This window comes from Pezoporus occidentalis, unplaced genomic scaffold, assembly GCF_034315485.1.
Source record: "Pezoporus occidentalis ecotype Australia unplaced genomic scaffold, CSIRO_AGI_Poc_V1 ctg19, whole genome shotgun sequence".
In the NCBI taxonomy this organism is placed as follows: Eukaryota; Metazoa; Chordata; class Aves; order Psittaciformes; family Psittacidae; genus Pezoporus; species Pezoporus occidentalis.
The window spans coordinates 9,258,028-9,270,129 of record NW_026913748.1 but is presented as its reverse complement, the minus strand read 5'-3'; the positions used below and the strand labels follow the sequence as shown (position 1 = coordinate 9,270,129).

The 12,102-nt window shown below is 39.4% G+C and overlaps 1 protein-coding gene across 8 annotated transcripts in view; it reads left to right on the top strand.

Annotated features, from left to right (window-relative positions):
• Nucleotides 1-12,102, top strand: part of EPS8 (EGFR pathway substrate 8, signaling adaptor) — a 136,309-nt gene that overhangs the window by 45,281 nt on the left and 78,926 nt on the right. The window contains exon 1 of one of the 8 annotated variants that reach the window (XM_062616733.1): nucleotides 9,820-9,843. The exons of the other annotated variants lie outside the window; for them this stretch is intronic. The gene's annotated coding sequence lies outside the window, so the exon portion shown is untranslated. Of the gene's footprint in view, nucleotides 1-9,819; nucleotides 9,844-12,102 lie in introns of those variants that run through there. 8 annotated transcript variants of the gene reach the window in all.

The window sequence follows — 12,102 nt, the reverse complement described above, 5'->3', positions numbered from 1 at the left end:
CAAGTATTGATTCCTGTAAGAGAGGTAAAGTACAAAAAAAAATGCTCTTCATAGCAAATAAAGAAATACAGATTCCCTCCATGAAAAGGAAGAGTAATAGGATGGCACTGATACACCTGTATGGTTTTATAACATTGAACTGCAAGCACCAGTTGAAGGTTTCATTTTCTAAAAAGGAAGGGTATAATTCTGACTTCAGTTTTCATGTTTATGGCTCTGTGTGTAAAGAAGGGTCTTTGTCTAAAATTCTTAGTGAAGGTCAGAAAAATCACCTGCTTTATGTTGTGGTCAATCATGGAGTGCTAGCTACTAAAAGATGCAAAATGTTAAAGCAAATGGATCAAACATAAGAGTTATTATGGTTGTGTTTGCAAAAATGGGCTCACTTTTTTTGTCCCATTACTTTTCTCGGTTAAAGTTGTTGACCTTTCCTTTCTGTGTAAATGGATTTTTTTGTTCTTACAAATCTCCTCTGTATGCTTTTTTTAAAAAAAAAAAAAGTAGAATATTTCTTCTACAGCTGCTGAATTGTTTGTCATGCTTCTCACTCATCTTCAGAGAAGAGAACACCCAAAGAAATTCAGTCCTGAAATCTTTCTTCTTATTTATTATTGTTACTTGTCTTCTACAAAACAGGAGGGGGGAAAAAAGCCTTTCTGCCAGGTGACCATTTAGAAAAGCAGTGTCCCACTTTAAACTAGTTCATTGCTTACTGGATTGTGTTATTTGGAAAAAATAAAAAATAAAAAAAATCCTCTGTGCTGTCACTGGGGGCAGTTAAAGTGACACTGCCCTTCTCATATGGATGCACTTTTTTTCCCATCACAAATTTTCAGTTAAACATGCTTTTTAAATTCATTATCAATATGGAAAATACAATTAATCAAGCAGCTATAAGCCACAGTCCCCTTTCCCTGCTCCCCTCCCCCAGTTATTTTCTCCTTTCTCTACTTTTCAGTGCCCTGGGGGGGGGGGGGGGGCATCACTTTCCCTGCTTTCTCTTCTGTGGGCTTATTTCCACTCTTTGCTGTCAAAGAGACGCTCAGTATTGAATGAGCAAAATCTTTCAGGTGCTGTTTATAATTTACATTAGAGATTTGGTCTGCTGCCATAGGTGATTGTGAGTGGGGGGAGTTTCGGGTATCTGTCACTGTCCTGATGCTCCAGCTTTCCTTTGAACAACTGCTGTCTGCTCTGGGCTTTACCTCAAAATTGCACAGGTGAGCTCACTTCCCAGGTGTTTTTACCTAGCTCTTAGTCTCCTGTTTTGTTATGTAAGACCTGGAAGGCCTGGCAAAGCAAAGCTAAGCTTTGGGGTGTGTGTCCTGTCTGATTTTCTGTTGCATTCAGGATCGGCGCAGCCTGTCCATTGGTGTTCTGAATTGTTCCATGCTCAGGTGTTAGGGGATATGTTTGCTGTTGAAGTAACAGAACATGACCATGTGTCATTGATAGAAAAGGTGAGGTAAACTTTGTAGAGTACATAGGAAGCCATAAGAATGCTATTGAATCATATACAGCTTCTGAAGCTCACAAAAATCTCTGTAGAAAACCCTTTTGACAAATTTGGTAGGGATTGTATTGGTGCAGCTGAAATGCTATAGGGTTTTGGCATAATGTATGTTAGTGATTTTATGTGCTCAGTTATCATTGCCAACATAATCATTAAAACAGTGTTTCAAAATATATACATTGAGATTTTTTCAAAACAGATTGGAAAAAATTCTGTTTTCTTGTGTGCTTTGTAAATTTGGATTTACTTTTTTCCTTTAGTCTTTCAAGTTGTATTCTTAAAAAATGACACTAAGTACCCAAGTGTACCTTTTAAAGGTCCTTACTATTTGTGGTATCACAGAATAATAAAACTGACTTTAGTCCTGGGGGCTTTGAAAAGGGTGTGGTAATTGTCTAGATGTTTACCTTGTAAAGGCTACCTTTTTTGCATTGAAATATACAGTGATTTAATGTTTTCACTGTTGTAAAACTATAATGCAATGGGTAGCTGTTGCACAGAGGCAAGGTGACAGATTTCTTGATAAATAGAAGACTTCTTGGTTAACGCCCTCAGAAAACTCAGTGTGGAGCTTCATACAATAGTTAAACAAGATGACACCTCTTTGTGATATGCTAAGTTATTTGTTATTTAGGGAAGAGGTAAAGCAGCATCTGGAGTGTCAATACTTCCTGGTTGTGTTTTAAATATCTTTTTCTGAGGTGGAGCTTTGAAAGAATGCATTATTAACTATGAAAGAATGTGTTACTTGCTATTTGAGGATTTTAATGACTTCGATTTGTCATTTGTCTAAGTAGGTAATAAAATTAGTGTGAGGTTTACAACTTTGTTAAATATTTGGCCCTTTGAGCATTTATAGTTTATCAGCAGTGAAATGTCTTGTAAAAGAAGATTTTTGTGAGAATTTAAAGCATTAATATTACCTGCACTTTGTCGACCTTCAGAATTCGATTCCTCAGAGATCATAAAAGTGCAATTATTGCAATGACCTTGGGCTTCATTTGAAATTATTTTCTTGACATCAGACTACAAGGTTTAGACACTTTTGTTTTGTTGGTAGTGTCCAGCTCAGATTGGTTTTAGCTGTGAGTACACAGTCTTAATCGTCATGCTTTCTTTTCTGAGCGTTTGGATTTTGTCCCAGAAGTTATGAAGCATGTTGCTTCTTAGAACTTTTGGCATATAGTTAAGGCTTAAAGGCATTGTGTAGACTTGCAAGCAGGTGCTTTACTAGAGCACTATTTTTGGGTTTTGTATTGAAGGAAAGAAAGAATATGGTTTAAATCTGATGCAGATTTTTGAATTTGTTTTTTATTGTTCATAAGCAAATTGAAACTGTTTTTGAATAGTGAAGAATCACTTGGTTTGAGTGCTGTACTAAAATGAAACAGTGTTTTCATGCTGAATTTCACCCTGGATTGTCATAACCATTGAGGGAGGACCTCCAATGCCAGCCTGTGGTGACAGCAGGCAAGAAAGTTCCTGGTTTTAGAGGCTGAGAAGTCCTGAAGTGGTGCCTGCACTTCTGTTGAGCTGTGCCCATGGCTTGTGTGACAGTTGCTGTAGTTGGAGGAGCAGCTTCTGTTTCAGCTCAGAGCAAATCAAGTACCAGTGGTACCAAGTGGGAAGTGGAAATGTGAAGGGCCTTTTCTCTGAGGGCTTTTCTGTTAGTCTAACATAGTATTCAAACGTTTCCCCATTGACTTAGCACAGCCTCTGGTTTCAGTTGTAACCTTTAAGTAGGACTTAAGTCTGTCAATAGGTACTGAAGATAGCTGTGAACCTGGGAGGAGGGAAGAGGAGCTCTTTTTAAGAGGTGATGTGGAGCCATGGGCTGTGGATCTAGGACTGGGGAAGGAGGGAGCTAAGACTATGAGCCTTTTGGAAAGGAGCATAACATCAGTTTGGATGAGCATGGGACCAAGTTAGGCCCTGTCCCTCACTCAGAGCCCATAGGTCCATGCAGTGGCTCTCTGTGTGTAGCTGTCATTTTCCTCTTATCATGTCTGGGGGTGTTACTGTACTAATGGCAGAATGCAAATCCTACATAAGGAGTTGGGAGATAAAGCATGAGTTACAACTTCTGTAGAAAAAGGAAGGGGAAAAATACACTACAAATGCTGCCCCTCTCCCTCAAACAAGGATTGCAAGAATGGTGCATGGAGGCCCAGGTGTCCTGTGCCTGACAGGGGGTCCCATCCCTCAACCCAAGACCCCAAGTAGTTTTCACTCTTATCTTTTGTTTGAGTGGATATTGATAAACAGCTGTGATATATGCAGATAATGCCTATTGAGCTGTGTGTTGGGTTTTATTTGCTGAGTCCTTGACAGAGACAAAGATGACTTTGAGATCAAGAATTTCTTCACAGCTGATTTAAAGGTCGTGTTGACTTTTACCTTGATTACCTTTCACCCACCCCTAAGGCAGTACTTGGAAAACGCCCTTTGCCAGCCAGTGTCTGTGTGTTTAATTTCAGCTGAGGAAGAAAACCCACCTCATTTCTCTCATGCTCTTATTTTTAACCCTGTAACACTGGTGATACAGAGAGTTTTGAACCTACCCAGGCTTCCTAAATCTCCTGTGGGATGCTTCGTGGGTAGCCAGTGGGGGTACCCTGCTCCTGATGCCTGAGACCCTCCCATCAGGGACATGGGCAGTGATATGGGGTAGCCTACTGCTGTCCTGGTCTCAGCTGTTCGTTTCTGCCTGGCACATTGCCTATTCCTGGTTCTTAATGTCATTTGGGAAGAAAGTCAAGAACTTAAAAGTAGGAAGAGAGCAGCTGCTCCCTCCTGTAGAGACAAGGTCTCAGAGCAGGAAACACGTTTCAGTGGATCCAGGTATGTTTACTCTTAATTTACCATTTGTTGCTTATGTTTCTCCTGTAAGCTTTGCCTTTTCCTTTTTTTCTTTTAACTGGGAGTGCTTGAATTAAGTACTTTACCAATGCATTCTTGAGCAATCTGAAAGTCCTAAGTCCAAGGTAACTTATGACACTTCATTCAGAGTGTGTTTTGCTGTATTCCAATAATAGAAACTCTTTCCACAATGTATGAAATGTTTTGTACTCTGATCTTGTGAACTGCAGAGACAGGGTTATGGCTGGCCCATCTGTCTGTAATCAGGCTATCTTTGGTTCAGCTATTTTCATAATAAGGGTTAAAATTGTGGTGATTCTGTTTTGGTTTTTTTTTCATTTTTTAAGTTCTCTTGCTGAACTGAATTTTGAGGACAGTTTTGTGTAGCTGTCTTTTACTGTTCGCAGTGGAAGAAACAAGGGTGCTAACTTGATAAAGCTACATGGAACTGTTGGAACAAGTCCAGAGAAGGGCCATGAGGATGATCAGGGGACTGAAGCACCTCCCGTATGAAGATAGGCTCAGAAAGTTGGGGCTGTTCAGCCTGGAGAAGAGAAGGCTGCATGGAGACCTCATAGCAGCCTTCCAGTATCTGAAGGGGGCCTATAGGGATGCTGGGGAGGGACTCTTCATTAGAGACTGTAGTGACAGGACAAGGGGTAACGGGTTAAAACTTAAACAGGGGAAGTTTAGGTTAAGTATAAGAAAGTTCTTTACTGTAAGGGTGGTGAGGCACCTGGGTTGCCCAGGGAAGTTGTGAATGCTCCACCCCTCCCCAGGCTGGACAGAGCCTTGGGTGGCATGGTTTAGTATGAGGTGTCCCTGCCCATGGCAGGGGGGTTGGAACTAGATGTAGATGATCTTAAGGTCCTTTCCAACCCTAACTATTCTATGATTCTATGATTTGCTTTCTTTTCACGCAACTAAATTGACAAAGCGGCTGCAGAAAAAAAAAGGGCAAAAAAGGATGTCACAGGATGGGAGAAAATTGTACTTGAGTTTTGAGCAGTGGTGGGTTAGGTTTGGTTCAGTTTGGTATGAGTTTCAGTATGATTGGGCAGTCCAGTGGTTGGTGTTTTCAGAGTCCCTTGGTGCTCTGTGGTTATTGTCACAGGGCAATGACTCACAAATGTAAATGCTGGACCACACCTATATTGTCACCAGCTTTGGTTCTGCTGGAGATGGAGAGGAGCAAGTTGGGTCTGAGTGCCAGGCTGTTTGCTCAGAAAGGAGTGCTGTAGGGAGGTGAGGTAAAAGGATGCTCCCAAGTACCTGCTCCTCTTTTGCTAGGAGGGAAGGTGGCAAATAGGGCAGGAACTGCTCGCTGTCTGGAATCAGCCTGTGGGAAATTAGTGGAGCCATGCTAAACTAAACTGTTTTAGCATTAGCCCTTTTGATTGCGCTAGGATTTTTTTTTTATTTGTTTTTGGTTTTTCTTTTTTATTTTTGTTTTCTCCCCCAAGCACTAGTTCCTGCCTTTTGACCAGGTTGGCTTCTCAGTTCATTTACTGGAAGCAGTGATTCCATCCTTTGAATGTCAATGTGCTGTTGGATGTTAATGTTTGACCTTCAGAATTAGTCATCCAGTTAAGGAGTGTGTTGACCACGTAGTCTGTGTTTGACCAAACTGCTAAGAAATAACTTTGTGAATACTAATGATGCTAAATACAGATGACTGAAGTCCTAGTGCTTGCAGAAGCAACTGCAGCTTACTTCCCCCTCCCATGTTCAGCCAGCCACAGGAATGAACCCTGATTCTGTATAAATGGCTTTTTGCTCAAGCTCCTTATAATGAAAACTTGGTTCAAACTGCACAGGACAGACTTGAAATCCCCTCCCCATTTTTATTTCATACTCTGCTTCTCCTGTTTTTTAATAGTCAATGTGACATTTAAAAAAAAGTACTGCTGTAGGATGATGTGTCTTTAGAAGATCCTGTATTGGCATTTGGAGAACACTAATCATGTTTGAATTCTGAATTAAAACCCCAGTGATGCTGAAATTTGAAGTTTTAATAGAAGAAATAAAGTTAATATTATTAGAAATGTTTTAAAGATACATGTTGTGTTTTCTGCTTCAGGGTAAATGCTATTGTAACATATTATAACCCTTTTTTTTTCCTTAAAATTGTCCTAAATGTTCTCCAAAATCTTTGGGAAAAAACTGTGCTTAGTCACCTTAACCAGAAGTACCAATATTGGAGTGATTTTGCGCAGTCCGTTTAATGTTGATGCTTCAAAATTTTATCTTATAATATTCAATATTTCTGTTATATAGTTTTTAGGAAGTATTCATATTTTAACACAACAGGAAATCTATCAAGTTGCAAGCAACCCTATTTGAAGTTTCAGAGGAGATTTTTTACAAAACTTTTAGTGCCTGAATCAGTAACAGCTATGTGCTGAGCATCTTGAGTCATGTTTAAGGATTCCCAGCTGCAGCTCACCTGTGCCGGAGTGGTTTTTAACATGAATTCAGAGTACTAGTTGTGCATAGGCTACAGCAGCTTAGTGAGTGGTGATGACTATTGCAGGTGCAACAATAATGGCTGTCCTACTTTTGGATTTATTCTTTCCTGCAGCACCCAGCCTCTCCCTCATCTTTCCCCCCCAAAAAAAGACAGTGTCAGCTTCTCTATATTTTAAGCTTACTTATTTGCCTTTAGTACCTACAGTTCATCAGGCTTAACTGAAACAAAGTTACAATTTACAGCAGTGCTTTTAATTATTTTCGTTTTCAAGAGAAAGCTTTGGATTTATTTTAATGTGTGTATTTACTTGCTGTATTAAAGCTCTTACTGAGCTTCCAAAGACAAGTTGTGAACATGAGCTAAGGGAACGTTTTTAAGTAGCTAAATAGTAGTTTTAGATTTAAGTAGCTAAATAGTGGCTTTGAAGTAGCTAAATAGAAGGGGACCCAACCGTATGGAAAAACTACACTCTTTTCTCTCTTCTTTTTTCTTTTCTTTTTTTTTTTTTTCTTAATTTCTGAAAGATAATTTTATTTTATCTCCTTTCTGTGCTTGGTGATCTGGGATTTACATTGGTGTATGGCATTGGAGAGCACTTGCTTCAAACTCATGGAGCTTGAATTAATTTCAGTAAGTAATTAAAGTGAGTGAAGCAGAAAAAACTAGATATAACAATTTGATCTCTTTCATTTTTCTTTTCAAATCACAAAATACTGAGAAAGGAAGGCTTGGATGATAGCAGCTATGAGTCTGAGAGAGATTCATATGCTCCTGAAGATGCTTTGGAATGAGTATACAATAGGGATGCTAGTCCATATTTTACTTTCTCATTACAAGCGTTTTTAGTTCAAACCTGTTTTGTTTATAAGGACTTCAAAAGCACTCCTAGAATCAAAATGCACAGTGCATTAGAACTCACCAGGATAAGCATCAATGTTTAGATGTTCACTGAAAACAAATTAGCTACTATTTTAGCATCTTTATGTGTGTCTTTATAGTTACCTAGCTTCTGTCACTACTAAAGTGCTTGTTTTAATAAAAGGACTATATTTGGCATTTGTTTACATTTATTCCAAAATATTTCACTGTATTATGGTTTCTCATTTATTTTTCATTATAACACCTTATAACTTTACACAGTAAATACACAGATTATTTTACAGTATCCTGCATTGATTTTTGTAGCGATTCATTGTTTTAACAGCCAGCTAAACCAGAGTGATTTTGGTACATTTAAGCAGGTGCTGCCATCCATCTGCTCCTGCTTAACCTTAAAAATTGTGCTCTGTCAGAGGTATCGGAGGTTTCAGCTGTGCCATTAGCATCTTCTGCCTGCCTGAGTTTTTCAGGTGTCTGGCATGTATCTAAATCCATGTTGTTAGTAACTCACAACATATAAAATATCAAGAGTACCGAACATTGGCTGGAGTCTAAGCTACAAGTTGCTATAAAAAGAGAAAAGGAAGACATTTGGTGATTACACTGGCTAATTAATTGAGCTTAGGGATGTCCTTCATGATGGGTCCTGGTTGTTTTCTGGCTTAACGGAGTTGGTTTGTATTGAAATAAGTGAGGGATGTGTAAGGGATGTGAGGGAATGAAATGGAACTCTGCCTCTTCCCTGTGAGCCAGTGCTCCCAGCTACAGCCATGTTGGACTCTTCCATCCTCTTAAATCTCACCTTTGCTGTACTTCAGTTTGTCAGTTTTACTCAGAAGTTAAGGAGAGTAAGGTTAGTAGAAACCATATAACTGAAAGTATAGGACTGGAGGCAAAATGAAGACCGCTGAGGAAGTGTGACTTGTAGCAGCATCTCTAGGAGTAAGATTGTGTAGTCTCTTGTGAGTCAGTCTTCAAAACTAATGTTTGCTTGTTTGGTTTCTTGTTTGTGGGATTTTTTGTTGTTGTTGTTGTTGTTGTTTGTTTGCGTTTTTTGTGTTTTGGTTTGTTTGTTTGTTTCTTTAATATATAGCAGTGAAGTGGTTTTCCAGTTCCCATTTTCTTCTCAGGAAAAACAGGGTATGCAAATTTAAGTTGGCATGCATGCAAAAGAGGCATGGAGAAACAAAAACAAAAGCTCTCAATCTCTTCAGAGAGGTTCCTTTTTTGCTTGTAAAAAGAAACAGAAGTTTAGTCTTGTCTTCATAAGAAGGTACTTCTTTTCTGCACTGTATCAAAATGCAGGGGGCTGTTAATCACAAATCAGTCTGGTTATTCACTTCTGTGATCAGTCAAGGAGATAACTAGGAACTGCAAGAGGTTATTTTGTTTCTGCTTTAATCCAGATCAGGAGGGAGGGGAAAGTTGGTGACAGCTTTAATGCACAGATGTGAATACTCTAGTAACCATCATGTCATATAAATGCCAGACACCTGTCCAAACATTGGGGTTAGTCTAGGAAAAAAACTGTTATTTATTTTGCTACCTGCGTTGTTCGTGTCTGTTAAAATCTCTGTTTGCAACTGAGCTTAAATGTATTTTAATTCTGTTTGTACTAACAAATACTTGGAAAATCTAGAACTATCACACTGCTTATAAATTAGGCAACATATTTTTTTAACTTTTTAAACAGAAATACAAAATGAGAACGTGGTAGCAGATCAGTGGATGTGTTAAATGGAGAAACTGCCTGTCTGGATCTGAAGCTCCTTGAGAATCTGTTCACAGTTTTGCGGTGAGGGGTCTCTATACATTCAGCAATCGCTTCTCCAAACCTTTCACTTTTGTTGACAAGGAATTCAATTTAAAAGCTTTTTGCTGAAAAGTTTTCCTGTTTCAAGGTTGAAAATGCATACATGAAACCTTTAAATGTGTTGGGTTTGTTTTTCCAGAGGGACAGAGCTTTAGCTTTAGCTTAGATGCCTATTTAGCAGCAGCTCTTGTGCAATGTGCACATGAGCCGTGTAGTCTGTGTGTCCATCTTCTCCATGTCCTTCACAAGGGATGCTGTGCCTGCTTCAGAGGGGACTTTTGAGAGACTGCTCCCTGCTGTGACTCATAGGTAAAGGTGTGTTAGTGGAACCTCAGGAAAAAAGGTGGTTTTCAGCAACTTCCCCCCACCCCAGCACCTTGTTAAGAAAGGACAGGAAAGTACCCAGATTCTTACTGAATAACTGTGTTGAACAGCAGAAGGCAAAGGTTCTGAAGTATTTTAGCAAACACAGAGCCCTGTAAAGCTTTATGAACAGTCATTTCAGAAAGAAAAACCCAGCTGAGGTTCTGGTGACAGAACAACTTTTTGAAGTCCAGCAAGATGGAATTGAAGGGATTCTTACTGCACAGTGCTTCATCACCTGCTTGTCTGTGGCAACTGAGTGGTTCAAGAAGGGGAGAAAAAGGTGAAGACAGAGGGAGCTGCTCTGGGAGGTGGTACAGAAGATTATGATCAGGAGGTGGTATGGGGTATAGGAACAGAAGTGCTGATGTCCTTAACACTTCTTATCATGCTAGCTCAGCTGTGTGCTAGGTTTATATGGTAGTTTGGGGGTTGTGATCTGTGCTTTTTATGTATGCTCTTCTGTAGAAAGGTTTTACACAGAGATGCACTTATATTCTGCAAGCATCTGTCCAGTAAGAATGCATCTTCTTCTGCGGTGTGTAGTATTTGATTGCAGAATTAAAGATGGGTCCCTTCTAAAGGGGATTCTCTCTTGCATTTGCCAAAACTGTGTATGTGGCCACATGGTAAGGTATTTAGCCAGCACAAGCAGTGACAACATATTGGTGTTGGTATAGTGATGTCCAGGCATTGCTGCTTTTAGGACTGGACCAAAAAATCTCAAAGCAATGCTGTGTGGATGCATGCAGTCATATGAGAGATCTTTAATGTATTTCTTCATTGTACCAAATATGTTGTTACAACTGTTTCTGGTGTGCAAATGTTTGGAGCATGTATGTATGTGAGCATATGTTGCACAGGTAGTGCTCCTGTGTATTAGCAGAGGGCTGTTTAAAACCAGAATTTCTCCCATGCCAAATTGTGCATCCCAGGCCTGTGACTGCATGAAGATGCACTGCAAGCCTCCAGTCATACCACCTGGTTCTTAGTTCCTTTCCTGAGATGCACCCTCACATTGCACATCCCTGAGCAGCTCAAACAGCTGCTTTTATTATCAGGGTAAAAAGGGACGTAGCAATACTAATAAATAAACACAGGAAGGTGAACTGGTGGGAGAAGCCTTCCCTCCTCTACCTACAGCTCCCTCAGCTTGTGGGTGAGCACTGGCAGGATTGGGTCCTGGACCAGAGACAGCTCATACAAGCCTCAGGCTGCAATGGCTGTGGAGCTACTGAACTGATAGTTGTGCTGCTGTTCATCTAATAAGGACCCAGCCTTATATGCCAGGTTAACTTGAACTGTATTTAATTCTTTCAGAAGCTTGGCATAGCTTAAAGGCTTGGCATCTTGAGTCATGAAAAGCCATGCATTTGAGAGAAGTTGATTTAGTTTATTTTATTGTGTGCCAGAAACTCTATTTAGTGTGTGCCTAAAGATGCATCAAAAGAGAGCAAGTTCCTATAATCTTCTTTGGCACCATTTTAACACTCTTTCGATGTAAGAAAAATATTTTATTGATGTCAGCCAGCCTCTTAAGTCTGAAATATGGAAGGAATGGAAAGCTCTGACTATTAGTAACAACATGGAAGTTTTAGTGAATCAGTTTCTGTTCTCTGCCTGAATTTTTTGACTTGTTCTTTAGTAGCATGAAATGAAATGGATCTGTCATCACAAGCATGTACGCTGTTACTGGCACAGACTGAATGGTTTTAGTAATGCTTAATAATAGATTCACTGTCTTCATTAAATGAACAGTTTATTGGAGTCTTTACTACTTCACTGAAGCTTTTTTTTTTTTTTAAGGGAAAAGAATATGGAAAAAGAGAAATGTCAGGCTTGATATAATTATTTTTGGTGGGTTTTTTTTGAGAAAAAAAAAATAATAGCAGTGTGACATCCAGTAGCAACACTGAGTTTTTACTGAGATGTTAAGAAAGACACAAGTGCTTCCAGATGGAAATATGCTGTATGCTATATTTGATTTAAGAGAAATACTTTGCTTTCAGGGCCTTCAAGTCACATAGTGGTATGATAATAATGGTGATGTATTTAGTCTGTGAGTCCTGGGAGGCTCAGGAACAAAACAACAATGTTGTCTTGTTTCCCTATCTGTTTCTTCTTTCAGGGACTTTCTTATCTCTCCAATTTTGAAGTTCCGAAGAGCAAGCGCTGCTACTAGTTATTTGTTCTAAGTATTGTCAA